This window comes from Cebus imitator, unplaced genomic scaffold (assembly GCF_001604975.1).
Source record: "Cebus imitator isolate Cc_AM_T3 unplaced genomic scaffold, Cebus_imitator-1.0 Scaffold192, whole genome shotgun sequence".
Classification (NCBI taxonomy): Eukaryota; Metazoa; Chordata; class Mammalia; order Primates; family Cebidae; genus Cebus; species Cebus imitator.
Genome location: NW_016107507.1, coordinates 1,902,408 through 1,908,168, shown reverse-complemented (window position 1 = coordinate 1,908,168; position 5,761 = coordinate 1,902,408). Strand labels below are relative to the sequence as shown.

Here is a 5,761-nt window from a genome sequence, read left to right as displayed (position 1 = left end):
AAAATACAATAAAATAAATAAATGGGAAAAAAAAAAAAAAAGAAATTAGTAAGTCACAAAGGACAAATACTATATGATTCCACTTATATGAGGTACATAGAGTAGTCAAATTCATAGAGATAGCAAGTAGAATAGAGGTTTCCAGGGGTGAGGAGGAGGAGGGAATGGGAAATTATTGTTTAGTAGGTACACAGTTTTAGTCTTGCAAGATGAAGGCACACAGTTTTAGTTTTGCAAGTTTATCCTGGGATAATGCAGTGGACAAAACAGAAGCGTTCCGTGTTTGGATGGTCATTGTGGTAACACAAGGATATGAACATACTTAGTGCCACCATCTATATGTTTAAAATGGTTACGATAATAAATGTTATATATATATTTTTTACCACAATTTTTTGAACCTTAAAAATTGAAAGAGACCATTACAATAGCCCACACAAAGAAACATTGAACGCTTAGCCAAAATTTTAGCCAAAAGAAGAACGAGTAGTAGTAACTGACACCTGCTCACAGTGAAGGCTGGACACCCAACAGGGAACAGTGGCTGATTTGTTTGCCAGGCTGGGCCACTTCAGATGTTCTCAGGAGATGAGTTTACTCATGGAGTCTATGCATTCATTTGTATAACAAACAATTATTAAATACTGTGTACTAGGCACTGTGTAAGTCCTGGGATAAAGCAGTGGACAAAACAGATACTATCCCTCTCGTTTCCCAGAAGCGAGTAGGAAAAAGTACTCATCTTTCTATAATTGACAGATTTGAGTCCTTTCATTATTCTTACCTTATGAGTCCAGGTAGCATCTCCATCTCCAGCCCACTTTTTTTTTTTTTTAGGGGAAAGCTCGACAGCAGTCCCCCACTACCACAAATTATGCAGTCGAGTTTTCCACATTTGGGGAAATTGCAAGGGTCAGCACATCTGGAGTGCAATGGATAAGCCGCGCCCTGGTAAAACTACCTTTGTGATCATGGTATCTCCCCTGCCAGGTAAGTATCTGGCCCATTTTCTTAGTCAATGTTTGCCAGACTTTGGGATTACCAAGTTCTTATTTTGATAAAAAAGAGTGTTTTAAGTAATTATCATCAATTAAGAAAATACAGAAAATTCTAACATGCAAACAATAGTCTACCAATAGATATAATCTTAAAGAACAATCCAATAAATACAATAAATTAAATTGTAATTCACTATGTGGGCATTAATTTTTTTTTTTTTTTTTTTGCCGAGAAACAATAAACATGTCTTCAAAAATGTTTACTTTCCTTTGGACATTTTCTAGATCAGCATTTAGAAACCAATGGGGGCTAGGTTACAGCCAAATCCTCAAAGGCTAGGCTAGGTTATATCTCTCTGCCTTTTTCAGAGTCACTAATAACTTTTTGGGCTCTCAGTCTGGCTGTCTTAAAACAGTAATACCTATTAATAGTAATATCTATAAAATACCCAAAGGCCTCTGCCAGAACTTCAACTGTCCTTCCAGCCATCAAATAATACATTCAATTACAACTCATTGACAAAATTTGATTAAACCTTTACATACCGGGTAACTGGCTAAATACTAGAGATAAAAAGACATCATAGGGTGCATCATCTATTGTCCAAATCGTAACACTTTAGAGAGTGAAAGGGTGGTCCATTAATAGTTATGCCAGGAAAAGTAACTCAAACAAATTAAATTATATGGTCATCCTATTTAAGGAGCTCATATGCTAATAAGTAGTATGGACAAGGCAATTAACTTAGGGGAATGAGGAGGCTGCAGGGTAGTGATCCTAAAGAAGTAAGGATTTCACCAAGTCTCCAAGAACTAGTAGAATTCTACCCCTAGCAAGAGAATGAGAAATACACTTCAAGAAAAAAAACAGCAGAGGCCAAGTGTGGTGGCTCATGCACTTTAATCCCAGCACTTTGGGAGGCTGAGGTGGGTGGATTACTTGAGGTCAGGAGTTCAAAACCAGTCTGGGCAACATGGTGAAACCCTGTCTCTACTACAAATACAAAACTTAACTGCGTATGGAGTGGGCGCCTGTAATCCCAGCAACTCAGAAAGCTTTGTCAGGAGAATCGCTTGAACCTGAGAGGCAGAGGTTGCAGTGAGCCGAGATTGTACCATTGTACTCCAGCCTGGGAGACAAGAGCAAGACTCTGTCTCAGAAAAAAAAAAAAAGAAAAGAAAAGAAAGAAACTGCAGAAAGCTCATTAAAGTATTGGTTCCAATTCTAATATTGTCCATTACAGTAAAAAATAGTAAGGGTTTATAAGTACAGTATTTGTCACAGCTCTTACCTTTATGGAAGTTGTAATTTAAAAAAATATAAAAGCAACTTTTTAAAGACAAAAAATGAGTAAGGCTTTCCTCTTAACTGTAGAATACATACACAATAACTAAATGTGAAGAAACACTACCAGGTGAAAAAGAAAGAGAATGAGAGATGGGAGAAGGGAGGGAGTCAGAAAGGGAAGAAGAGAGGGAGGCAACTTCGCAGCATCATTCAACAGGATTCTTGATTTCCAATAACTTCCAACATGATAGGTTTCTGGATTCAACACAGATTTCAGAATGGATATTCTGATATACAGAACTATAATATTTTACAAATTTAAGAACCATATTTTCAGTAGCTGTTGTCTTGTATGGGTCTGGAGTCACTAACAGAGACAAAGCTAATCTGTTTTTTGGGTTTTTTTTAAAGTCATGATATGATGTGTCACTTTCTGGAGCTCAATATTTTGGTGCCTCTCAATTCACACCAAAGGCTATATATTATATTTGAATGAAATTTACATATGACAACTTTTATTGCAACATCTTTCAACCTTCTCCCAGCGCAACTTTCTTCCAGGTTTAGCAAACTGGAAAGATTGCCATATTCCCCTTTATTTTCTGTTTCTTTGTTAATTTTCAGTATCTTTTGACTTTTCAGCTAAACATCATAGGAATTGGGTCCTCATGTCCAATATTACTAAATCAGGCAAATATACATAGCTACAAAAATTCTATATATTAACTAGGACAGGGTTGCTCATTTGTTTGTTTGTTTGTTTGAGACAGAGTTTTGCTCTTGTGGCCCAGGCTGGAGTGCAGTGGCACAATCTTGGCTCACCACAACATTTGCCTCTTGGGTTCAAGTGATTCTCCTGCCTCAGCCTCCCAAGTAGCTGGATTACAGTCATGCACCAGCAAGCCTGGCTAATTTTGTATTTTTAGTAGACACAGGGTTTCTCCAGGTTAGTCAGGCTGGTCTCAAATTCTCAACCTCAGATGATCCGCCTGCCTCACCCTCCCAAAGTGCTGGGATTTCAGGGACAGGGTTTTAATGTGTGTGGTTTTTTTTGTTTTTGTTTTTGTTTTGTTTTGTTTGGCCACCCACCTCAGAACTACCTGTTTACTAAAATGCAGATTCCCAGGCCAAATCTCAAACCACCGAATTGTAAGCTTAGAAGATGGGTTTTGGAAATTTTGATTTTAATAAATTTTATGGAAGTTTTGCCTCAAGACTCCTGCCATTTAAAAATGAGGTTTGAAATAACTCCCCCATTCCATTTGAGCCACCTTAACAACTTGAAGTAAAAAAGCATAATTATCTCAAAAGGAACAGAGGAAATGCTTTCTTGGAGGAAAAAAAAAAAAAAAGACACGTTGGAAAACTCGTATATGGTATTGTCCAGGTTAATAACTCAACTACAGATGGCTCACCCCTGAAACTACTTTTAGAGATCATAAAATGTTATAATTGGAAGGGTCTATAGAAGTCAATTAGTACAACCTTAACTTGACTTCTATATTAAAGCTGAGGAAATCAAAAGCCATGGAGTCTAATTATTATCTGTTACTTTATTTATTTTAAAACAGGATATTTTGCTTGCTTTTTAAAGAATTATACACATAATGACATTTTTAAAAATATAGGCATTTGGCCAGAATGGCTTATCTCCTCATCCATCCAAGGAAGCATATAGCAGGCCTCATTTATTTTGCTACAATTTAATCCAATTATCTAAGCCCCAAACATGAAAAAAATAAATTTATGTGAATAACTGGTTCAGTATCACAGTCATAAGTAGGTTACGATGTGCCAATCATCCCATGCCCTCAGAAGGCAATAAAGACACAATTTCAAATGCCATGCTTTTGCCTACTGTCAGCCACATGAAGGTTTGTGAATTTTAAACATATTTGTATGCTTAATAAGTACAGATTCTTCTACCCACATTTCACATAACCACATGTACATTTTGCTTATTTCTCCGTTATGTTGTCAGAATCATCTAACATGGCTCAAATCATAGAATACAATAAAGAGTGACATTTTCTACAAAAGATGGTTCATAGACATAAACATCTGACCAAAAGCTAAATCGATTTAACCTAAACTGCCTACCAGAAATCCACAAAATTCAATCCTCAGTAAGAGAACAAAAGTAGTTTTAAGTCATATACCTAATGATACTTGTTCTTTCTGAATAAAATAGGGTTGTTAATCACACACTATTATAATCACTCCAACAACTACTTCTCTGTCCTTGCTCTCAATGCAAGTTCACATTTCACTGAGAAATCAGAAGCAGTTCTACAGGAATTCCCACAATCTCCATCTACACCATAAGCACATCTGTGCTTACAAACCCTGCCACTAAACCTTCCACTAAATGCGGATGCACTATCCATCCTCCTCTCAGGGGCAAAGCTCTCCACTCTTGGGTAAATCTTAATCCTCTTGCCTTCTCAACAGAAGTACCTCCAATGACTATTTCTCCTACATTTTCAATGAACAGGGTAATTGTGCATTATTGGTATGTATTATAAATATTCTTGTGCCACAACACGCAGTAACATTTTCGTAAGGTGAGAAAGTAACATGGGTACTTGCTAAATTGAAGTACAGCATTTTTTAAAACAGAGTCATCTGATTCTTTTTTGGGGCCAGATCTTTTTCAGAGGGCTGAATTTTGCTCATAGATATATTTCATTTTGCTGAAATAATATATTATTTTAATTGAGCAAGTTAAACCTTAGGAAATTGGACATACATATTTTGGATCTCTGGCTTCTTTTGGATAACTGGAAGGTCTGGCAGCATTGGGCCTGTACTTCCTCATGACATCGACCTGCTCTTTTTGAGAGGCAGTTGTCCTTTTTAGATGGAGAATATGCAGCACTTTTGTCACGTGCTCCATCACCGCCTTCTCCAACATACACATATCCTCCCTGCTTCACTTTTTATTGTTTTCCTTGCCCTAATAAACAGCTCAGTTTGCAACCCTCATTACAAACATTCTACATTAGATGTTTTAAGTTATATAGACTTAGAAATTCACTATTAGGCTAAGTACAACATAGTTTTCATGGTTTTTTGCAGGGGGAAAGTCAATTTCTTTAAATAATAAAATATTACAAGACGTTGCTAGCAACAATTGGTGGGATGTGGCATCTATGTTCCTTGGTATTTCTAACATGCTGATGGATATGTTCTGAGCTGTTTTCCCCATGAACAACAGGGAGCAATGTTTTGGAGAAGTCAGTTAGGATTATGGCTGCTGTTTGTAATTCAAAGAGCAGAATCAAGCTACACAGCCATGGAAATAGGAATGGGACTTATTATCCTGCCTTAATCACTTAGATCAATTATATTCTTTTCTCAGCAACAGCAGGCCTTCCTCTTAAGTTTTGCCTCCCTATTCTTTAGTTCTTTGTCTAAATAAACTCTAAACTATTTGAGGCAGGAGCCTTGTTTTCACTGTGATGTTTTGTGAAAT

At 36.8% G+C, this 5,761-nt stretch overlaps 1 non-coding gene across 1 annotated transcript; it reads right to left on the bottom strand.

The window, feature by feature from the left end:
• Positions 1-834: 834 nt before the first annotated feature.
• Positions 835-998, bottom strand: LOC119473903. Its single transcript, XR_005203159.1, has one exon. It is a non-coding gene; the product is annotated as a U1 spliceosomal RNA (small nuclear RNA).
• Between the last annotated feature and the right edge of the window lie 4,763 nt (positions 999-5,761).